Source organism: Cephus cinctus, unplaced genomic scaffold (genome assembly GCF_000341935.2).
Source record: "Cephus cinctus unplaced genomic scaffold, Ccin1 Ccin1_scaffold0153, whole genome shotgun sequence".
In the NCBI taxonomy this organism is placed as follows: Eukaryota; Metazoa; Arthropoda; class Insecta; order Hymenoptera; family Cephidae; genus Cephus; species Cephus cinctus.
The window spans coordinates 1,289,021-1,314,023 of NW_014332881.1; the positions used below are offsets into that span (position 1 = coordinate 1,289,021).

At 45.6% G+C, this 25,003-nt stretch overlaps 1 protein-coding gene across 1 annotated transcript in view; it reads right to left on the reverse strand.

Moving 5' to 3' along the window:
* The window catches only part of LOC107263537 (discoidin domain-containing receptor 2), a 49,429-nt gene extending 40,754 nt beyond the window's left edge, over window positions 1-8,675 (reverse strand). The window contains exon 1 of the mRNA XM_015730858.2: window positions 8,294-8,675. The gene's annotated coding sequence lies outside the window, so the exon portion shown is untranslated. The remainder of the gene's footprint in view (window positions 1-8,293) is intronic.
* Window positions 8,676-25,003: the final 16,328 nt, after the last annotated feature.

Here is a 25,003-nt window from a genome sequence, read left to right on the forward strand (position 1 = left end):
GCCAAAGTTCATAATGTCACGGTAAATAAGGGAAGTTTTCACCCTCATAAATATAGGCTCCAACCGTACACCGCGATGGATTTCGAGTTGGTAATATTAGACTTTTTTTTTTTTTTTTTCCTTTAAGTTTTAAGCCTAATGCATTTTAATGCTCGCGGCATAGATTGATGAGGTCGAGAAGCGGCTTTAAAGAAACGAAGGACCGATGCTTTTGGGGTTCCTTTCTGTATTACGTGTCCATACCTATATCTCTGTGTATACAAGACTGCGTAACTATGCAGCCATCGGGTTTTCTGTCCCTTTATAATCGATCGCAGCTGAGCAAACTAAACCACAGAATTAACGGTCCATTACGAATTCAAACCCGGCAGTAACTATATGTAAACCTCGGACGGCGAGAGCCGTCACTTATTTGCTTAGTCCTTGAAAAAAATATCAAAAACGTATATAACCCACATTTTGGCAATGCCGTCATACGTACCCTCCCAGTCACAAGTATCACTCTGGTAAGTCTCAACGATTACGAGCAGTCATGCGTTTATTATCGTACGATCCAAGACGTCAGCCGGCAGCCCGAGCATTATTCCGGGCTGAATCGCTTTTCAGCGTTCGGAGTTCAAAAGTGCCGCTGATGCCGCGTAGGCCTAATCCAGCCCGCGGATACGCGGCGTCAGCTCGAACAATGTACTGAAACTAACCAAGCCAAGACGATAAGGGCCGAAGGGTCAACGTACGGATCATTCTGATCCCTGATCGATCGAACCTCCCCCCAACGACAAATCCCTAACCCTAACCCATTAACCGATCTTACACATGCATTCGAGTCACTGACCCTCCCTATAAGGCCCCGTTCACATGGGAGTGTGAACGATCCCATTACTCAGCAAGGTTTTAAGTTGCCCGTAAGAATCAATGATCACGGTTACCTTTCCATTGAGAAGGATGATTCTACAGAGTTGATAATTTATTGAAATCTTCAATAAAGTTCAGGATCATCCTGAGGCCCCGTTTAACGTTCTCCGGAACTCGAAGGTTTAGCGTCAGGAATACGGGGTCTAATTTCTGTTATAGATTAGAGGAACCCGCCCCCCCCCCTCGCCCGCGCCCCCGAAGAATCCTATAGTGTCGCAGCGTAGACTATATAGTTACGTGTAGTTTAGATGGCGCAACGTAACCCACCTAAGCTCGGCTGTTAATAACAGGCGACGCATAAATCAAAGCTCCATTCACGTCTTTATTGCTCTATTAAATGGGACAGCTGGTGCCTGCTCGGGGGTCGGGAGCAACTAGCAGTCCCCCGGTTCCTAGGTACATTTGTCTCGTACGACCCGACGCAGGGAGGAATATAGCAGTGCGGTCTATGAAGTTATATATCAATCTGTATCCAGGAACTGTGTTACCGTATCGAGTTAATAGAGTTAATTTCAGTTAAAAACGTAATGCCGGCTCCCCAGTAGCGTCTATAGATTCCGTTGGTACGAGGGGCATAGATAAATATAAAAGAGCGAGAGAGATGGAGAGAGGCCTTGCGATCTTTTCGAGACTTCGACAAAGGGTCACGAGGATCGACGATATCCTGGATAACTCAACTACGTCGGGTTACGCTGGATATACATATATACAGACAACAGTGCTCCGGGAGTAAACGTGAAATCGTCCAGGTCGAAGATCTCGAATCACGTCCGTGTGGCGTTTCGCTCGATTGCCTGAAGTCACGGATCGGAATCCCATCGTGGGTACGGGACTCCGTCAAATCCCTGGCCGTGTTCGGCCGGGTAAAATACGAGAACGCAGCACGCTGTGAATTAATAAGCGAGCTTTAAACATAGGACAGAACCCCGCGGGGATATCGAATGGAGCAGTAGGGCGTGCATAATGCGGGCCAGCTGAACCGAGACTATGAGGCCCCGTCGGGGCCCCGATACCGAACGGTTCGAACGTCCCGGCCCCGCTTTCGACGTCACATTGTGAACCATGGATTCTAAAGAGCATGAGAACACGACTGACTCCGTACTCGAGGAGCTAAGCCACTTTATTCATTGTCACTGGCAACGGCAAGCACACGCGTGAACGGTCGGACATCAAAGAGCGCGCGATTGCGTCACACAGTGTTAAAGCTCCAGGAGGGTGCTCTATTAGTACTTATTAGCCAATAGCCCTTCTTACTGCATTACAATGGGGCTACTACGGTGCGCCGTATCTTGCCCCTAACTAACTGGATTACCTCAGATATCCGTTTAACGGGTATAAATAATCGGCCAGGCGGACTTGAGGGTAAACGGGGGACAATGAGGAACGTTCACTTTCATTTATAGACAAATACACGGGAGCTCGGCCAAGAGGTAGCTTCTTTCCTTTGTTCCGCCCCCCGCGGCCCCCCTGTGTCTCGATTGTCGACGAACTTCAAAGAATCGAACGTATTCGTAACGAATCGACGCAGTTCGTGTGCGAGGAGCGAGAGGAGAATAAAACAAAAAAAGAGTGTGACATTTTCATTGTTCCGGAAGAAAAGTTCTCTTCCGTTTTTGGTAGCCTCCCCGCCCGTGAAAGAGGTATGTGCGTCGGCCTTCGTAGAATGTCAGAGTCCCTCCCGACGACGGCAGGGCCGTCTAGTCGTCTCATAGGAGAAAAACGGGAAAACGGTAAAAGCGATTAAGCTGAGAGGCAGGAGAGGAAAAAAGAGAAAGAAAAGCAGACCCGACTGGTAATTACGTTCTCGAGTTTCACTACTACAGAAATAAAGAGAGAAAGTGTGTGTACGTATGTGCGGACTGGAAATCAGAACTTCCGGTACGAGGGGGTCGATCTTCTTTAAACCCGGGCCGATGCCAAGGAATAGCTACTGGAGGCTGACTATAGCTACGCAGACCCAGATACCATCCCTAAGAGCGTCCCGACGTCCCTGGTACGGACGCCAACGTGCTTCCTCCTGGGTTGGGAAATCGTCTTCGACCAGGCGATACGGATACACGACAGCAGAGACCGCTGCGGTCTGGGAGGTCACGGACGCCATTAGCCACTGCTGTCAAGGAGCAACGTCCACGTGGCCGGGGGGTTGGGGACCTATGATCTTGCAAAGGGTCAAGGATCCTGACACGACGTAATAAGTATCACGACTGACCGCCTAACCCCATACGTATAGGTCTAATTATTACCGATTGGTAAGCGCGAACCTTTACTCTACGCTGCTGCACTTCTTAACGGGATTAATAAAGATGTCCGTGCTTAATCTCGGATGCGTGCCAGGGATACCCTCATTGAGAACGTTGGCAACACTGTCGAGGACTCTAAGAAGAGGGTGTGTGCCAGGCACGTGTCTCTAAACCGATCGGAACGGATAATCGCGTCATCCCTTGGTAACGCTAATTGCGTAAACGCGTCAGGAAATTGGAAAAGAACCAGCCGTGGCATGGTATAGGGAATACCAACGTGTGCCTAACAGAATGTTCCGCTAGGGAGTTTTACTCAAAGTCACTATATCTGTAGCAGCTGTTCGTGTACACGTATGTGTGTATATATATATATATATATATATATATATATATATATATATACGTCGCAGGCTTAACCGCGTGTAATTACAGCTAGCGTTATAAACGAATACGACGTGTGTCGCGACTTTTTCTTAATCGGATACCGATCTCCTCCGTGTGCCGGGATACGAGATGAGAAACGATAATTGGTAGCACTGCTACGAAGTCTGGGACTCGAAGTCGCGAGGTCGGAACGCTCGAATCGACAAGCAGGCACTCGATCAACGACCGATCGGTAAAAAGAGCCATTCGCCGGCGACGAGCGATCCTTCTCTTGCAGCAGCTGGCTGGACCGGAAATCGATAAAAACAAGACGGCCTACAAGGCGCTACCACCTTGGCGAACCGTGCACGGTTTGTAATCTTCGATCGGCGCGCACTCTTTTCTTACTGAGATCCGATCGATATAAGAGATACGCGCCTTCCGGAGTTCGCTGGACCGATTTACACTGCGGCGACACCGGGAGCTTGCGTAATCTCTGAATTAGACGGTGAATCAGAGATTTCTGAAGTCATTCAATTTTCTTCTTAGGTCAGATATAATCTACCGTACGGCAAGGCGACTCGTAGAACTTTGGAGATCGAGCATGATTTTAAACGTTGTCATAAATATTACGAAACAGCGTGCGAGGTAATAATTGCCATTGAATATTTCCCAGTGGAATTATCAGGGAGGAGATGAGAAAAAAAAAGGTGCCTGCTGTCTTTCATAAAGATTGAATGGACGGATACGTATCCGATTACGCGTACGGTTCTCATTCTTGGTGCCAGCCGAGTGGCGGGCTATTTGAATATCGGAGTACGCGTCAATTAGCAATGTGTACTCAAAAATGGACGCTCAAATCCCCCGTCGGATAATTAGCCGGTGGCCCGTGGCGCGGCACTATGGGAAAAGTAGACAATGGCTGGCGAGCGCGCGGCTAAAGAGAATACCAGAGTGAAATGGAATACGAAATGAGGGGACGCAAGAAGCGTCCGCGTTCCCTGTGTCCAAGGGGTTAACGTCTATCTCACCCCTATATCCGCTATCTCCTACGCTACCTGCACCCCCACAAAGCCCCCTGCCACTTGCTAGCTATCTTTTCTATCCCTTTTGCCGTGCTACTACCAAATCCCCGTTTCCCTTGACGAACGACCGAAGCTCCCTTGGCACGCGCCAACATCCGGTCCTCCCTTTACTTTTGCGTTTTTCTACCGCGACTCGAGGAATTACGTGGGTTGGCAGGGCACAGAGAAATCCCCGAGAGGTACAAAGGACACCCTCATCCCCTGAAGGGTAACAATTCCTTCCTGACGGACAATCACGTGAAAACGTTCCCACCCCCTTTTCAGTAGCTCTAAATTCCCCCCTTCGCCCCCCCCCACCGCCCCTTGACTCCCCGCAGCCTTATTCTACCCTTAGAACGTATGTACCACCTGAAGATAGCATAAGTGAAATACATTGGCAGACACCGAACGTCATTGCGCGACGGCCAGCCCGAAGCTGGGCAACTTCGGTCGGGTTAATTGAAGAATTTTAACTTTAATGTCCGTCCTGCCGTCCTTAGCGCTTATATCGGAACATTCGTTATACTCGAGGGCGTTTAATTTAATTTGACGTTAGCCCCGCAGTTCGGCGTCGGCCTCGCGAGTGAAATTTACTGCCCGAGACGTTCTTCGTTTTTTTTTTTTGTTTTTTTTTTTTTTTTCATCCCTTCGACTTCTTCTTCGCTTTGGCCTTTCTCGTTCCTTTTATTTCCACAATCTTTTTTCTTTTCGCCCATCTCGCCGCGCCTCCGCCGCTCTTGTACCCTTGTAATACGCAAGCGGGGAAGTCCGCGACTGTGCCGGCTAAACTTTCGCGGAATTGATTGCAGTTTATGGGTAACGGTTAGGCGCTCGCTCGTAAGCGCAGGGGCCGGCTCTATAAATTCTCAAGCGAGGGAAATGATAACTCGCCGCGGACGTAAAACCTCTTCTGAAATAATTTACAAACCGAACTCGTTAACGTATGGCAAAACGGAAGGCCGCTGAGCTTCGGAGCACGGATAGACTTTGTTTCCTCTTTACCATCCCACGTTTCTGTATCTACTGTCAGTGATATTGGATTTGCATAGATAAAAATTTTGTTTCACACAAAAACCCAATAAAATTAATATCCATTATAATAAATCCTTGATAATTATATATAAATAATAAATATCACTGAATTTACCAAAAATCCATACTGGTTCGTTGTCACCCATATAAAAAGTGACAGCCTGCAAACACCCTGGTACACATTCTTATATTTTCATACGACCACCCTACTTTAATGAATTCGTCCAAACAGGGTGTATCCCCGTTACAAGCCCTTTGTCCGAACGACAGTCGAACGAACAGAAGCCCAGATTGGTAGCCAAAGAAAAAAGGATCGATCGTCGCAAGAAAAACTGTAGATTTAAATATCTCTTTCCGGTTCTGAGGCAAATCCAGAGCTCGTGAGACGGATGAACGATTGAGATAGCGGAGGATTTTATTGGAGGATTACGTTCCTGCCTTTGCATAAATTCCATGGCGCATAATATAAAGCTAATATGCAGGATCTTGAGGATGAGGGTAGTGGTGAGCGCATGGGAATAGTAAATTTCCGTTGCAGCGAGCGGTTATTAGCATACGAGTATTTAGAATGAGTTATGGAGCAGACCGCTTATCCCAAAGGGATATATTCGGTACAGGGTCCATCCTCCGTCAGGTGTATCCCCTAGGAGGCTGCATTATGTCTGGCTGCATATTTTATCCTCCCGGTTAGGCATGAACGTAGAAAGACGATGGCCAACGTCCAAGACGCTTCAGGCATATCGCATGACCACATATGTACACACCATCTCACGTTACCCTTTCGTTAATAACTAGATGATATTGATGCTTCCACAGCCATGCCTATACCTATATTCACGCACATACCTATATAGTCGCTATACGATTATATGACAGATCAACAATCTCTATGCACGTAAAATAAGTTGGCTCTATGGCTAAGCCATTCAAATTTATGATCGACCGGCTACGCCAAGTCAATTGAACCCGAAGTGAATTTTAAACTGTAGATAAACGATCGCTGCGTTTAAACTTGAAAATTTATTTTAAAAATTTCTATCGCCATTTTCGACTTTTTCACATTTAATATATGTATCTCTTATCGAGCGGCGTCAATCGAACAATTTCATTGGTCCGGTTATTTTTACGTGATATTTCGAAAAAAAAAAAGTCCAGTGTACCCGACGACACATTTTTTATGGCAATAATGGAAACCATTACTTTTCGGATGATCCCGGGTCAGTCCTCAAAACTTTTCTGCGCTTTGCCACTTTCGGGGACATGGAAGGTCCAGTGATCAGGTGCGGACGTTTCAGCCCTTAAATTTTCCACCGCCATCTGGCGCCTTGTACCCTCCTATCCGCAAGCCCCAGGAACGCCTGCTGTTTCGCAAAACTGAGTTCCCAACAGTTTGTATTAAACAGGTCCGTCCGTATTGGTAGTGACATTGGCGTACGTAGAGTTGACATGTAATTATTCTCGAATTTTCGTGATTTCGCTAAAGAGGGACATGGAGAGGTGAACGATGGTCGAGAGCCCCGAAACGTTTAATGTAAAAATGAAACGGACGCCATTAGTGTCGATGCATTAGCGATAATGATTCGTGGATGATCGAATAGCAGGACACGAATTGCGCGTTTGTTCGGAAGAGGATATGCTATGTCGAAATAGACACGAGCATTCGGGGGCTGATGTTAATCTCCGATATATCGACGAGTCAGTTGTATATGCCCGTATGAGACTTTATATACATATATATACAGCTAGGGTTGTTTTATTGCTCGATCGTTAATTAATGCAAACGAATAATTAGCATCTCAATTATTTCCCCAATTTCGCGTGGCCCAATTAATTTCCACCGAACGGACATACGGAATTACAAACGCTTCGGCATCGCCAACGATAAGCTGTATATTGCACAATATCGATAGTCGGCTCAAAGTTATCAGCGGATACGTAAACAGCACGTAGGTAGTACAGAAAATTGAATGGTACCCCAGGTAAGACGATACTATCGCGACTGACGATGACTCTGAAGTGCGATCGATCGTTTGAAAGATCCTTCGGGTTTCTAGGAAGCTCATCGGAGACGCCATTGTGCAAAATATTATCGTGCGGCACGCGTGATTAGAAAGCCACTCTCGGGTTGCGACCAGGAAGATTTACGGTTTTAACGTTGTAGCCTGACTCTAATGGATGGCTTCGGTGGGTGACTGGACGTCTTGGCAGAATAGTTTGCTGCCGCTTGAGAATTTCGATCTTGTACCTGTCCCTATAGCCGTGTGTCTAGGAAATTAGCGAATCGCGAAGGACGCCGGGAAAGTGCTACGTCATCTGGGTACTATTTGCCAGGGTGAAATTTCATTTGTCGTCGTCGTCGCCTAATAGTCTCGAGCCCTTCGTGCAGTAGCCAGCTAATCCCGCTCTTGACTCGTGAAGTGAGAACGCTGAAGCGAGGCTTAGAGAATTAATCGAACTTGCTGCTGATTGCTAAAGAGGAACATCGCTCGCTCGCCTGCTTGCCTGGTTACGCGATTACTCGATTACTCGTTGCTTCACCGAGATATAATGACACAGGCTAAGCACTTGCATTTGAAATAGCGAAAAAGCATAGGTTCGTTTTCAACCGTAAGTATTAACACTGCAAAATTTTTCTGACACGGACTTTACGATACTTCATTATAATATTATATGTTTCCTCACCTTGGTCCACGCACTCCTATCCTAGCTGTCAAGGAACAGATGCACACACCAATAGCACTGAAATCATCGATCACAATTAAGCCACCTTTAATTCGGTAGATCGATCCTCGAATTCTAATCGACGCTTGTTATCGACAACACTGAAACTGTACAACTGTAAATTATAATGTTTATTACTTTTGATGAATCTTTTTATTTTTCTATACTTATATATAGTCGTTTAACATCGCACTAGCTGTTCATTTTCATTAAGCATTCAGGCAACACGCACGATAACGCAATGCCGCAAGATGGATCGACACTATACGACAGACCATCACTGTACAGCGCCGCGGCACAAACTGACAGCCCGAGGAGAGCACAACCCGGTCGAAGAAGAGAAGGAACGCTGGCTTTGCCACACGCGGCTCTCCGCCGCCACCTAGTGGCCGTTTCTTGAACTGTTTTCTCCGAGCTATCCTCCGTCAGACAAACATAGGAAACAGAGAACGAATGAACGTTGGCGTGAATGGACGTACAGACGGACAGAATCGGCAGTGGCCCGCAACTCCCTTGAAAAGGGTGGCTTATACGGGGGATATAGGTATAGGGGGAGGGAATTGCCAGCACGTGAGGGGTTGCAAAATATGTTATATAAATGGTCTATAGTGAATGCAGTCGGATTTCGAGGTCGAGAGAGAGAGAGAGAGAGAGAGAGAGACCTTATCGATTTTCCAACGGACGCAACGTCGACTTAGTCGTTAATTACGAACGGTGGTTAAGCCCGTTCCAGTTTTCCAGCGAACCAAGGGAATAAAGAGCCATGGGTATCCAGCCGTGACGTATAATCTGTCCAAGAAGTAGAAGAATCCTAAAGGGTTGGAAGGGACGTTGCAAAAGTCACGAGGGACGGAAGAGTCACCGCCGAGAAGAATTAACACGCTGTGGTGTACTTTCTCACCCTGCTGAGAAACCGACGCCTCCGACGCTATTTCGCCCAAGGCGCTCCTACAGTCAGAGATCTAATATACCCTGGGTTACATTAGCTGGATTTAATTTAAACCGCGTACCCCTCTACTCTAGCTGCTAGGCGGAGTATTAAACCTTCGTTACTCGAAATACCTTGATGACGTGACTTCGGGATCTCGCCAAGGACATTCCGTCTCTTCGGTACTATGGGCAAGGACAGTTCACCGGGAGGATCCTGACGCTTTATTGTAATTGCAGTGTCGCCCGAAGCCAGGAACATCTTCAGCTCGACGGGACTCGCTAATGCCGGGCCGTTTCGCAACCCTCGGGACAGCTTCATTAACAGGAAAAAAATCTTCGCGGTTGTTTCGGATTAACGCGTACGACTTTATCTTACAGATACCCTCTGTATCCGTGGTATACGTCTTCCTATATATCTATAGAACGTGCACGCTGAACTCGATACGACAGTAAAGTACGCGGGAAGCCCCGGAAGTTCTTGCGCGGGTCAACGGTCTATAACGTGACGCCCCAGCCTGTATAATATCCTCGTTTCGCAGGCCAGTTTTGACTTTATGAAAAGATACTGCCCTTGTGAATTTGCCATCCGCGATGGACGTGCTCTCGTGAACTGACCCTAAAATTCGCATCCCTTTGTCGCGGGTCCATACAACTTCCTATACGTTAGCACGTGGATATGTATAGTCCAAAGTTTAAAAGAGACTCCATAGGAACTTGTGTCATCCTTATACACCGTGAGAACTTTCCCGCAGCGACAGCAGCATCTCGCTGTTATATTTTTTAATATCTTTCGTAGGTAGAAACTTGGAAGGAAAATAAAAATTGAGGGGTGAGACTTTTTTTTTACTTACTTTTTACTGGTACATTGTACGACGCGAGCTTGCAAGAGGACTGGTAGTCTCGAATGATACTTACTGGCTGGATGGGAATGCTTTTATTTGTCAAGTATTCTACTAGAGAATGGATCGAAAGAAACTGGCATAATCACAGGAATTATATTCTCTTTGATACGACACGATATAAAGAGTCGCAGATGGTGCTCGTTAACGTGGAAGCTTCCGGTCGGAATGCGCAATGCAATCTTTCAATTCATTCTCTATGCAAATAGAAACCATAGGACGCAGCAGCAACTGCGAACTACTTTTTCGTAGCTCGGACAGTGGATTCTCGTTGCACGTTTCAATTGACAAAAAAAAATGTAACTTAGGTATTATCAGTTAAGACAAAAGTACCTTCTTCGATAAAATTAGAATTCTGACACAAAAGTTACAAAAAATTTTAATCCAACTTTGTTTCTTTGCAAAATTCATAGGGACTTAACGCTCGCTCCGATTCCCTATGAAATAAGAAAAGTTTTCTAGACCCGAGCATAAAACAAGCCGGCAAAGTATAAAAACTAAATGTTCAATTTCCTACGCGAAATTGTCATTCGTACAGAATTCATATACGTGCCGTTCAACCTAACCTAACCCAAAGAAGCAAGGAGTACCGCTCGATAAAACAGGTATACTCGTAGCGAAGGATTCACGAGGAAGAATGTCCTTACGGAATATCGAAGGAATCGCGACTTCGTCCTGGTCCAAGAAAAAATGTATTATCAAGTAAGAGAACTACGTAACGCGAATGAAAAAAAAAGTATTACGCTCCGATCGGCAAGTCCTAGCACCAGGACTATTTGCAATGTGTAAACCCGTGAAGAGTGTGTCGAAAACGTCGGTGGTCCAGGCACTGACGCACGTGCGTGCCAATCCATTATCCGAATTGGCTTATTGAAATTTCCGACTGACAGGGAATGGATGGAGATTCATTCGTTTGGCCACACTCGCAGATGCAGGGTGAAGTGGGATACATATGCTTCTAGGCCTACGTTCGTTTCGAACATTCGTACATTCGAGGGGTAGACAGCCATTTGATTTCGTGACGCACCACCCCTGCCTGCTCGCCAGAACTGGGCCACGCGAATGAATGAGCCACTAGCATCCCTGCTATTACTATCAGGAGTACAGTCAACACCGGGAACAGCCCCCTAGACAAATGCAGAATCCTTTGAATTTATAGGAGTGTATCGAGGGACGGCGAAGGAGGGGGCGGGAGGGGGGTTATTGGTTAAATCTACCAGAGAATCCTGAGACACGAGTTAAACCCTATCCCGTTTGACGTTAGGGAAGGGAAAAACAGGTCGCCGTGGAGGAGGATGATGTCGTGTAGAAAATATAGGGGGAAGTAGCACGGGATGAACGGAATGGATGGACGGTTGGTATGCAGAACGTTTTTTATGGTAGAATCCCAGGCGTTTGGTATCCCTGGTCATAAATAATACCACTCTGTATATTTGAATGCTCTGACGTATCCCACATGCCATTTGGGTTGCCCACAACCGCACGTATGGCACAGTGGCTGGGCCCCTTGAATTCTTTTCCTTTGTTTATTCCGGCACGTCAAATTTAATGCAACTCCAAGAGAAGAAAGGAGAATGAGCAGAACCTATGTGCTTACTTATTCGAGTAATGTATACCAGTATTATATGTACGTATATATGTATATATATAGTTTTTACATGTGCAATATATACATCGGGGCATGTCGTGTATTCCGGCACGAGTATTCCCCAAGTTTGTCCTAGCTTGAGAGGGTCCTTTAGGAATAGATGTACAGACGTGATAGTGGAGTACACGTGTATAGATACGAAGAGCAATGACGGTATTCAGTGGTCAAAAGAATTCTCCGGAATAACTGGACCGCTGCATCCGACGCCAGTGGATGCTGCAGGTAGTCAAAGACTCTGTCGAGATCGATCGTCCATCAAATTGCAAGGGTCCGACTATCCTGATCGAAAATTGGGTACGTCATTGCGAAATGAGCGTAAAGGCCGCGGGTAACGGACGTTCTCTGAAATCTATGCTTCGCTTAACTACGGGCATGGTCTGACTATATCATATATCGTACGTCATATATCAAGAGCCGATGCAAGATTAATAACGTACGAACGTATTTCGATTTCCCTCAAGTACCAATGGACATTATTACCAAGCAACTCATAAGAGGCCTCCTGCATCTGTCAAGGGCCGCTTCGAGGGTTGCTGGATAATTACTAGGGATGATTTTTCACGGCGGAACGAATCTGCCATAAACATCCTGAATGGAGTAAACAGACGATTCTAGAAGATGGTATTGTTCATGAAGGAGATCGTCTAGACCCGATTGAGTCTCCTAGACGTACCAAGTCTGGGGAGGAGTCTGCTAAATACCTTCTCGCAGGAGTCTTGACTTTTTACTTGTTCTCTACCCCCCATTCGGTAAGGGTTCAAGTCGAGGGCAGCTTCTACGAGAGCGGCTAAAGGCTATCGCGATGCTTCCCAGTGAAAAAGAGCCAAGAAGGACAGTTAGAGTAACGCGGATGATAAACAGCCCTGGAATAGATTTCCACCCTGGCTCGTATGGCTAGCAGTTTACCAGACTGGACTTCCGCCCTTCTGCCAGCCCCGTGGCCATGTATAAAGTCTGGCAGAATACCAAAAATCGTGAGATAGCCCAGCCTCGCGGGTACGTCGCACTTTACTTTCCACGGAGACCACCCTTAAAATACGAGGCGACTGATAGCGGAAGCCTGCTTTTCACGGGAACCTGCTTGGTACCCGTTAAATTTTACCAGCGACCGGTTTAGAAAACTTCCCTTGGTGCCCTGCGTATGCTGTAACGAAACCGACGCACGTGTCAGCTTTCCTCGCTAATATTTCATCCCTCCTTTTTTTTTTCAAACTTAGCTTACACGTATAACCTACCCTACGAAACCACCCGTCGACTCACGCCCTCCAGCACGAGTAACAATGCTACTAGCGTGTTTTCGCTCTTTCGTGGAAACCGGAAGACCCTTTGCCGAAGTGTGCCTTCCTGTCAACGACTAACGAGGCCCCGCCCTCTCTCCTCTCCTATTCTCTTCCTCCCGTTCTCTCTCTCTCATACATTTCGAGAATACTAAGAGACGCTAAACGTCATACCGGGCCCGGACTCTCCGTATGAAAACCGATCACCCTCCATTGACAGACTATACTGTATCTCCTGATGGATTACATAGGTAGGTTGTAACGCTTGATACACCTAGTATAACCTAATGTAATTTTTGGAATTCATATAAATACATATAACGCAGTTCCTATGGTCTCTTAAAATTTTCTCTTAAATTTTTACATATTACAGCTGAATCTGACTCTTGCGATTTTTTTGCAGCTTCGTCTCCTTTTCTCACCGAATCGGTCTGGTAAAAAGATCCATTCCGGTAGTCGTGTAACGTGAAGACTGTTGGGTGGGCGTTTTCTTGTTTTTGCTTTGGGTCGAGTCCGCAACTGCACAGGGTGACCGGAAACGCAGGCAAGCGATGCAGCAAGCAAAGGATCACTAAAGCAGCCATTGGACCTCTTATATTTTACCCTATAGCTATGCGAACATACCTTCTGTATATATATATACGCACACACAAAGCTGTATACTACCAAAGATACAGCGGGTCTCGGGTTTGGTGCCGCCGTTACGCCTTGGCCCAAATTAGTTGCAGACGTTCATTTATAATGCCGCCGCCATTATAGTTCCCGACAGAATGCTATTGTGACCGCTCGCACCCCCATACCCGCCCTTAACGTCGCCATCCCTCCCGGATACAAAGTCCCAAAGCATCCTGAAATGCCGGCGAGCCGAATGAATATCGGCCGTGAAAATTTGAGCATTTAGTTTTAATCTTGACCCTTCGCGGTGGTCCCTATTATAAACCATGAGAAACGATTCCATCCTATGAATCATCCGTTTTGCTGTTGTACTACAAGACGCGCCAGCGTTGCCAACGTCGGACGAGCCAAACACTCCATGGCTTCTCGTATAGATCTATAAAGATTCTTAGAAAAGGATTAGAATCGTGGGATCGCATTTAGCTTCCCTTACTGCCTCCCTAAGATTCTTCGAAAGTTCTCGCACATGCCTCATGTAATATTTTATTTCCTCTCCATTGCCATAGAGTGCCCCTGGATGCAGTTCTCGGCTTTCACGGATCAGCCGAACCAGCTCCGGCGAATACAGCCAATTTGTTAATCAGAAGGAATTTTGATTTTGCGCTTCCGATTCGTTCTATTACGTTTCCGAGCGATTGCTCTCTGTTTCCGGCACTATTTACCTGACGCTTACTACGACTCTACCTTAACCTAGCAGCCCGGGCGACCCTGAACTTCCGTAGCCGTTCGCTCTCGTTCGTGCATCCAGTTGAGTTTGCTGATTTCACGCGACTCCAAAAGTCGACAGGATCCGCTAAGCTGTCGTCTCTTCTGATAGGTTCCATCAGAACTCTCGTTTCGGCAGAGTTGAGACTCTCCCACCTGAACTCCCAAGACATACCGGCTCGTCAGTCCCCGATGAAACGAGAATTGGCTGCCAGCCGCCTGGCACGCGGATGCGTGGACGGCCGAAGGTGACGTAGGTTAGCTCTGAGTTTCGCGTTATCGGTGTCGAGTTAACAAAATACGTTACGGCAAATAAAACTGCAATTGCAAATACACACAGTGCCAACTAGCTCGTGCATTCGCGAGAATTTGGTAGACTCGCCCAGTCCAGCCCAAAAAATATGACGCCTGCGTAAGGTGTGCTGTCGGAAGGAGGGTGCTTGAAGGATGGTGAAGTTGTGGGAGTGAGGTAAGGGGAGGCGAAGGGGGTGAAACTAAGCTTTCAGTGAAACAGGACAGACTATATATAAAATAGATATATACACGCACATTGACATGCACGCTCGTACGTAGAAAGAGACGGAACGAGGGAGAATGAGCCACGTCTCTCGGCGACGCAGGGCGTCGCGGCGGCGTGGTAGTAGGCGAGAAGAGAGTTACGAGGCTCAGGTGCACGCGGGTACATTATTAAAAACAGGAAACCTCATCATTTTCAGCGACGGTCATAAAGATATTAAATGGAAACATTATATTACACTCTCGCGTGTGCGTCCCTACACTCGGCAAGTACACGCGTCGAGATGCCGCGATTCCGTCGCGACGCCCTCGCCACTTCCTTTCGTGTACTCCTAAGCACCCCCAGCTTGACATACAACGTGTACCACGTGTACCTATACCTCTCTTCTTTCTTGTACCTGTACGTCCGCTTCCTTCGCTCCATCCACCTTCTTCTTCTCTACCCACGTAAGTCATTATGCCCCGTGTCACTTTATCACTATATTATTCGATGCGCATTGCTTAGGCTGTCCCACGCCTGACGTCACGTACGTCAGGTGTGGCAAAAATTGGTGATAAAATTTAATGAAAAAAAAATTTTCTCGATAACGAACAGTGGATCAAGAAAGCAATATTGTCGATATACCTGTGAGCAATGAAATGGTTCTGAGTCACGGGAAAAGAAAACAAGGCGTTGATATGATATCTACAATCTCGCGGTTAGTTTACACAAAAGTGTATAATCCTGAAATTGTGAAGTCTTGAAACGGACGGATCGACGACTGTTCGTTTCAGTGTGAAAGACCTCGGGGGCATAGTGCCGCGCCTTGTGGATTACCTTGATGTCCCGTCTGCCGTTGAAGACTGTCGTGGAACACGCGAGCTGCGTCGGTGCCGTTGCCGCCGTCCTGTCTTTTTCGTCGCTCGGAATGGACAGTAACAGGGGCGCTGGAGTTATCTTCGGTTGAAGTCTGGCGGACGATAATTTTAAGAATGAAAACACGTCCCGCTGAATAATGCCTTCCCATATCTCTCTCTCTCTCTCTCTCTCTCTCTCTCTCTCTCTCTCTCTCTCTCTCTCTTGCATACTTTCCTCCCAGTGCATTTCTACTAGTTTCTTCGTCCCTCGCTTTTTCTCTTGTTGCGATCTCCATATATCCTTCTCTGTACGTATTTCATCAAGGTTTCCGTTCGCGGAGTCGAGTCCGCAATGTAATTTCGCGGAAGGCAGATTATAAGGGGACTCCCGAAGTCTTACGGAAAAACGCAAACCGCTACGCTAATTGCGTGCGCTAATGGCTTCCGCTTTGGGAGCGTCGCGACGACATCGGCGTCGACTAGACGTCTCGTGGTTTTACAGTGGTAGCTCTGTCTCTCCTTTTAAATTGTCATTTATATTATTGTAATTTCTTTGTTCATTTATTTCTCCGTGTCACAAGAGGGTCGTTCGGAATCGCGTGATAACTTTTTATCTCTGTGTAATTCATATGAGTTCATGTATCTCATATATAGATATACACTGTGTGTAACGCTGATGGATTCGGTGCATCGACGTTCACGGTACAATCACCCAAGTGAAATCTGTTCAAATATGTACCCGCGCGCGCCTAATCTCCCGTGCCGCCGGTAAACACTGACAAAACGTCAATATTGAGATATCTTATCGTGCTAGAAAACTACGTGCATACCTGAAACATTGTGAAACGTTCGAGGCCCTGAGGTCCTCGGATGACTCGACCCAAAGATATCGATGGGGGTCTTGGAAATTTAACTTCGAGACGATGCGACTCTTTGGCCCTTTCTTATCACTCGTGGTACCTGCTTGTGCCGCTTTTGGTCGAAAGTGAAAAAGGCCACCGTGCTCGACTGTTCGAGCCAAGGCAAAACCACGGCAGCTCTTTTAGTGACAAATTTCTTTTTTGTACCTTCGATACTCGTACCTGCCTTTACCTATTTCACTTTTCCTACAGTCATAACTTTTGTATACAGCTACTACACTGTATGGAAATGAGGTTTTCCTTGTGGACCAGACATAAGACTGCTGTCGGAAATTTTTGTTGGCTAAAAAAAATCGCTATGACAGCAACTGTACTTCTGTGGTACAGGAAATTTTTTAACTTTTTTTTTCGGGGTATAAAAAATATTGGACGATATTAAAATTATATTTGAAGTGGACTTTAATTGTGATATATTCAATAATTTTGTTATGATACTGTACTTACGAGTTATACAGAGCTTTTCACTTTAGCCTTCATATTTATATACGTAAATCTCTTCTTATTGTATTGTATAACGAAGCAATCTTGTTGTTACGTCGGGCAATGTTGGTATAATGACAAATTATTGTTTTCTCGATGTCATTTGATACACGCGTATCTCGCGTAATGTCTGTTCCTGCTTCTGTTGGGTGTCCTTATTTCCGAGAGGGCTCTTGAGAAACTTACTTGATATGCCAATTCAGTCATAACGTAGGTACTCTTGCGAGGTTCGTTAAATCTCAGGGGATCTTTATGTCGCTTCGCTTCGATACCTACCCTCTGTTTTGAAAGGAAAAGCTTTCCATCTGCGTGCATGGTGTAGCTGGGATTTGGAAGAAGATGGAAGGACTGAAGTATATGCTAATGCGTACGTATATCTAAAATGTAAAACAGCCGTACTTATAAAACGGACATTTTGAACAGACGTGTATGATGTTTTTCCTATTAGATTCTCGGTATATGTAATATTATCGGATGACCGTGCATTGCGTAATGCGAGAGGAATATGTTTGAGAAATAGGAGATACGTTTCCCGTGTTATCAGAGTTAGATTGGGAAACAATGAAGATTACGATTATTGAAATAACAGTGAGAATTGACATTTGAAATATTCTAAGCACATAAAAACTTTCCAAAAGGGGTACGAAGACCTTAGGACAGATGTAGAAACAGCGTTTGATAGACGACGAAGAATATTCAAAAGAATCAATTGAAATTTGGAAATTTAACTGGCAAGAAAATCTCACGTTTCTCTTATGTCTGTGAAGGAGCGACGGGACCGAATGGTAAAACGGATTTGCAGACTTAGCCGAGGGTGGGAAGTTTACTGGATTTGTCGAAAATCGCAGAAAGGGTTTAAGTAAGCATGGTCTGAGAACAGTTTGAATGGTTAGTGCTCCTTAGTAACAATGGCAAAAAAGGACATCGAGTACCAAGGTACTATATAGATTTCCAGGAAGGCCAATGGGATATTTTGGAATTGAAAATGGTTGGAAAATCGGCTTGGTCCCATTCATGCTGGGTCCATCCGATGCCATGCCATAACTAAATGCCTGGTTTAGATTTTGATCGGCATTAAGCTGTCAAGGGTTGGTTTTTTAAATTCTGCTGTCGGCTTAATCCTATTCTCAAATGGACCCATCTCACCCCTGTCAGACCTGAATGAGCAGCGGCAAGCTGTGTTTATACCGGCGTTGTGACTCCTGTAATCCCCTTCGTGCTGTAGTCCCGTATGCCTGTGAGTGCGTCTAATCTTTTGAAATGCTCCGCGTTTAGCATACCCAGAGCTTTTTGCTGCTCTCTTACTGAAAGGGCGAAAGGACCCGCGTGACGCACGTATACGCACTCACGCACACGTCCACCACGCGGCGCGGCAATTTAACGCCGAAAAAAAAAGGAGCACGGAAAATCGCGCCAGTTTTGTTTTCGTCGGGGTAGTTCGTCGCGGAGGAAGAAAAAGGAAAAAGATGAAAAAGAAAATCGAGAGAGTCGAGCAACACGCACTTGCAGGCGCGTACCTCCAACCCTCATTTCCCGTGATTCCTGTGTACCCGCCGACCCGCCCGCCACCCTCAACCTTCCCGTGGAGCAGCCAGACGTGTGCAAAAGGAGCAACGCAATTCCGGATGCCTGGGTGTAAGGAAGAAATAAAATGAAAATGAAAGGGAAAAGGGGAAACGAGGTAGGATCGAGTCTGGTGTACATATACATATATATGTACATATGTACAGCGTCTAACGGTCCATCGAGATATTCTCGTTTGGTAATCGCGATGATCGGAATAAGAGAAGTATTCGCTGGAGGATTCGAGGGCGGAAGGACGGTGGGTAGAGGTGCGCGTAATAAGGGCCAGTCGCACCCTAAGTGACCAGAATGGCGCAATAATTCCTGGCTCTCGTGACGTTAAGAGGTCTGCCCGTTCCTTCGAGGCTGTAGGACCCTAACTAAGGCATATACGGCCGATACTGCCCATACGGTACGATGTAGGCATCGCCCTAAATATAGAGCCTTACAACCTGACGTCCAATTATAGCTCTTTGATGCCTCGCCACTCGGCACTGGCACATAGTTTTCTCATAGGCTGGTGCTAAGCGATAATTTTATCGCGTTTCTTCGTGAGAGATGCATCCTGGGGCAATCGGTTGGCCTTTTGCTTTGAAGAAATCGCGTATACTTCTGCCATTTATTTCGTCCGTTTCCGTTTGCCCCAGCCGGCACTATTCTCTTTGTAGGTTAGGTATAGGTAAGTATAGGCACGAGGTTACTCGTGAAAGGGTCTTGGACTCCGCTGGTTAGCTCGACCTCGATCTCGTCGTTTTGATAAAAGCGTTCTGAGAAGATTTAGCAAAGTTCGAACCGGGCGATCTCGATAATAGGACGACCTGCCTCACCGGGGGCTTCGGGTTTGCCAACCTCTAATCTTCTTATTTATGCGAACGAGATTTATTTCGCTTTTCATCCAGCTGTGGCCCTGGCTTCTACTGCCGTCATTCAAATCGAGCGCCATCTAGAGGAGAATTCCGAAATTTTTATATAGCCCAGGTCCGTCGATGAAGTCCACTTTTTTCATAGTCGCACATTAAATAGACTCCGAGTTCACATCGATTTCCTCTCGTTTTCAAACCGCTCCATTTCACTCTGAATAGTAGTATGACAAGGGGGGTTCTGGATATAGATTCCTGCACCGACATTTACCGACCCGTCGAGGGCCTTCGAAGGTTCGCATCCATGCTAAATCGACGTCGTGGACCTCCCCACTGATTTCAAGATGCGACGTCGTGAAAATCGCCGATTTCTCGAAGGTCCTCGACATATCGGTAGATGCCGGTGCAGGAATCTGTATCCAAAATCGCCCTTGCTGTACGGCTCTGAATATTAACCCACTCCCCTTGGCCCGAAAATTTCATCTCCCTCGAATCCCACCAGAAACCACTCTTTTTATCCAGTGTGCCCCATTGTGCCTCTGTACCATAAGTGTTCCGGTAGAAGAGACGAGCTCGAAGAACGATCCATGGTAATTAACATGCTCGACAGAGACCTCAGGTGCGTCTCTCCGGACTTTCCAGTACCACCTACAGTGTAACTCATTTATCAATAATTCCACATCCAATCGTTCCAATCTACCATCCTCTCGTTCCCACAGCATCCCCATTCTCCTCGGCCACCCTTTATATTCATTACGAAAAAATCCGAACCCATCACGAAGGGCCGAAAAAATTCGACATATTGCTCGGAGAGCCAAGCAACGTTCTCGCAATAAAACAAATACTACCGGTACGCAGGTATTCGAACTATCAGAGACACCCTATATAGAGGTGGCTAAAAGGTAGGGAGGTAAACGTTCAATGCACAGACCCAAGGGATGGAAGGCATGATCGGTATAGTGTGCAAGCTACTCCCTGACACGCACTGCTGTAAGATCGATATAGCGCGTGCACGCATATCCTCACGCACTGGCTAACGCACTGTTCCCTGTCCGGTGCGTCTCTACATTTCTACAAGCGGAGGGGAGGTTGGTTAGGTTGATAGGTTAGGTACAGTTAGGTTGCCACGGAGTGAGTTAGGTGTACGTAACAGCGATCTGCTCGCATGCCAACACACATTACATTACCGCGGTGCCATCACCCTATGAGAAAGCGAGGTTCAGTTAATAATGCGCTTATTATTTTATCAATACCGGGAATATCGGGGTGGGACGAGTCACTGGAACGCGTGGATGCGAGGGTGAGCTATCCCCATGAACTGGGAACTATTCTGTAGGTGTGCTATCGACGGGGAAAACAAATATATACCAGAGAAACAACTTGCTCTTGATGGCTGCCACGTTTCAAAATTGTCCGCACAGGTAACGACTGTATTCGTTAATATTTGATCATGCGGTCATTACGCTCTAGAGCTTGATATAGAAAGCGATTTCTTAGTTTGGGAATACCACCGCGTATGGTTATACACCTAATAGTTATTCATTATTAAAACAACAGTTATAGCCGTGGCATTATCCAAATTAAACTTTCCAAATACATTTTTCACGTTGAATTGTCATTTTATGAGTCTGTAAGGCTTTAAGTATTAAAGAGTAAGGGGTGATACGTGAATAGATTTTTGGGTAACGAGGGAGAATCTAGATAACGAATGACCCCCTATAATATTCATTGCAGATGTTATGGAGTGTCATTATTTTTGCACGAGTTTTGAAAATTAAGTTCAGATGTAATTAAAAAAAAAAATTGGGATCACTTTGTAGGAATTTCGTGCTGTTCTAAGAATTTAATTATTATTACACGCATTTAACATTTTAACTGATTTACTGAAATTCTTCGCTGTTCCAGTAATTGAAGCGTACCTCTGTTTTTACTCGGCGTTTGCTAAATGATCGTCTGCTCTTCATGGAGTAAGAATATACAGCTGGAGTCAAAGTGTGCTTGTTTTTACATTGGTCTGAACGCCACTCGCTAAACTGACTTGCTAAACGGTTGTGCGAGTGTACAGCAGAATTTATAGACTATACATTCTCAGCCGTAACAAACATACATAACTATCCAATCCTCTTTGCAATATTGATTCTCATCCTTCGGCTTTGTTTCGTATCTTTTTAACAAGTTTAACAATGGCTGCTCTTTTGACGCGTCATTACTATCTATTAGCATGGAATATCTTTACGCTTGAACAGAATAACGTCTGTGCATAAAATGTATCTCGTGAAATAAAGTACAAGGAATAGAGCGAACTGTGTGGTTACATAGGGAACGCGTGAAAATTCAGTATATTCCTTACCTATGAAATTCGCTTTGAAATCTCTTCCCGGAATGACTACCGAAGTATCCCTCGGGATAAACTTTGCAACTTTACATAAGGCAGCACATAGAAAACTCACAGTAACAATAATAAGGTCTTCTATGAAAGCCAAAGCTCACGTTAATATCGAAAGAAGATTATTCTACGTCGTCGCAAAAATATATATCTACTTTATCAAAGGAAAAGAGACTCTGGCGCTTTCATATTTCATTGTTAATAAGGTAGTGGGTTGATATGTAAGTTGGTGGCTCTGCCGCTGGCGGCGCCACGGTCGGCCTCCATAACGGCCGGAGTCCTTCCGAGAATCATTGGTATGTTGTCAAAGAAACTTCAAAGCCTGCCAAGTTTATCTTGTGGCACTCGTTACGCCTAAGTATATACTTCCACGAGTCTTGAAGTAGAAGTGGAATCGAATCTCGGAGTGCTCACTATTAACGGCCATATTAGAAACATTAGTGTTAACGTGTCCGGTCTGTTCTGCGAAACGTGTTCGTGGGATTGAGTTAACAGGAGAGTCACGTATGTTTAAACCGCGTGCGGCAAGGTTCGTGTCCGCTTGCTGGAACTTTTGCACGAGCTCCGATAACGATTTTTCATTTGGCAACGAAAACAGCGGAAACGGCTGCAATGTAAGTTTTTTTTTATGTACCTTCCTTTTTTCTTTCTTTCCGTTCAAATTATCCAAGCTAATACGCTTGACACCGTAACGAGATCGTTTTTTCCTGGAAGACTTTTCAGAGATGCTTCTTGCCCTTTCTTATTTTTCGTAGAAGAACGGTATTAATCGCGACAATGCCCTTTTGCCGATACTGATCCTCCGCTTTGGCTACCTGAGATACTTTGTGTAAAATGGATCCTATACCTGGTAGACGTCTGGCATAAGTATCTACTCTCAAGCGGGTGGCTTTGCTCGTCGATGTTACTTGAGCGGGCAAGTAAGCAGGTAGCAGGTGTCATGTCGTAGCGATGGGTACCGAAGATACGAAAAATCGAATCGAAGGAAAAAGTGTGTGTTCCTCGTTTGCGAGCAGGTACGTAAACCCTTAGCGAGATTAGACATAATCGATCGGTTTGGTTCTACACGAACAACGTGACCGACTCGATGTCACTTTGGAGTTTTGTGAAGAAGCTATCGGAGAACTTGGATCGATCCTCCCTTCGGATGTTGAAGGAATAAGGGTAGATCGTGTTCCATGGTTACAGATAATCCGTCACTGGATTCCCGTCTTAACGGAAATGACTCTCGGTATGCTGGATACACTTTTGATGAAAGGGAGAGTGACTAAATGTAGCTGTATGATTTTTCTAATGGTTCATCCATCCACCCTTATCGACTTGAATGGTGACCGGGCGTCTTAAACTTTTTCTCAACTTTTAATGGACTTTTAACTGGGCGAAATCTCATTAAGATTCTCTGACCCCTCGCCAATCATCGGTGAACTCGAGAAACTCTCTTGATCGAACAAACAGGTGAAAATTAAAGATTTCGAACACCCAGACATACCCGTGTAATCCTCTTTGTAGCCGACCACGTTTCTATTGTCTTCAAAAATTGTCATATCCACTACTCACAGATTTCAAAACATCCGGTAAAACAAAAATTAACTTGCTCGTTATATTTTGAAAAAAAAAATTCCTCTCTGACGCTAAGTGTTTTGATAATAAGGCAAAGAACGGGCCTCTCTCTCTCTTGCGATGACAGTGGATCCATCAATTTTTCTCGTCGAGCTTCTAATTAGCTGCCTAATATTTTATTTGTGGGACGTACCATTTTTAAAAAGTGTGCGAGAGAATCCGTTACGTGGTACAGGGGAAGAGGGGGGGGGGGAGGAGAAGTGAATGGTTGCTCCAGAGTGAGGAAGGGAGGTATGAAAAAAACAAGGAGAAAAAACGAGGGAGGGCCCAATTAATTTAACCGAACGGTTCTCGCATCCTATTCCCGTTGCCAATCTATATACATAGCCACCTACTCAAAACCCAGGATACATCTAACTCGTACCGAAAATCGAAAAAAAAAGGGTGAAACTCGAAAATAAAAGCCCTCTCCACTTCATCCATAAGCATCGAATTGAAAAACTACGGCTCGTTAAGCCCGCGCTTATGATTCACGGTTACGGGGTGCTTAGGTATGTCTGTATACGTAGGATAGCCATCCAATCTCGGCGAGTAATTGAGGGTTTTATAAATCAATACAGGTCTTGGGGATAGACTCCATTGGGGGTCAACGTAATGGGGGTATCTGAAATAATTAAGGAAACGACTTTTCAATTTAACTTCGATATTTTAAAAGATATAATTAAGAACGAGCAAGCTCTCAGGGACGAAGCCACTAATTCCACGAGGGGTTCCTTACAACAGACTGACTATCCCGTTGCAGGCTCGAAGTTGGGTATTTCGATACCTAAACTATAAGACTCAACTATTGTTAGTACCTATGAGGTCATATAATACCAGATATACATACCTTATATCTTAAACCCTATGTACTCGACCTCAACCTAACTAGACATATACATATTAGGTGATTCGAAACTCGCTTCTCTCTAATCCTCTTCATACCCTATGGGACTATCAATCTATATCCCGCTGCTACCGTCCGGCAGAAACTTCTTCGTCAGACAATTCCAGGATATAGTCGGTGGCTCCAGTCGGTGGGCTTAGAACGAACGTAATACCCCGAGTACTTGGCGAGAAGGTGTCTCTCGCCATTTACCCAGGAGTACCTTTAGATATCGACAGCAGCGAGTCTCCATAGAGTTTTCGTAAATCACCTTCTCAATTCAAGAAATCGAAGTTCCACCTTTTCTACGTTCCCTATAAACATCCAGGAGGACTTATTATAGTCGGAGAGCAAAAAGCCTTGACTAACCTCAGAAGTTCTCCTAGCGAATGGGGAGGCGTCTCACGCGTTTTCATTATTCACGTGCATTCAGTCTGCGATCCTAAATCCCAAGGATCGGGAGCATCGTGAATGAAGACTCAAGGGCGTA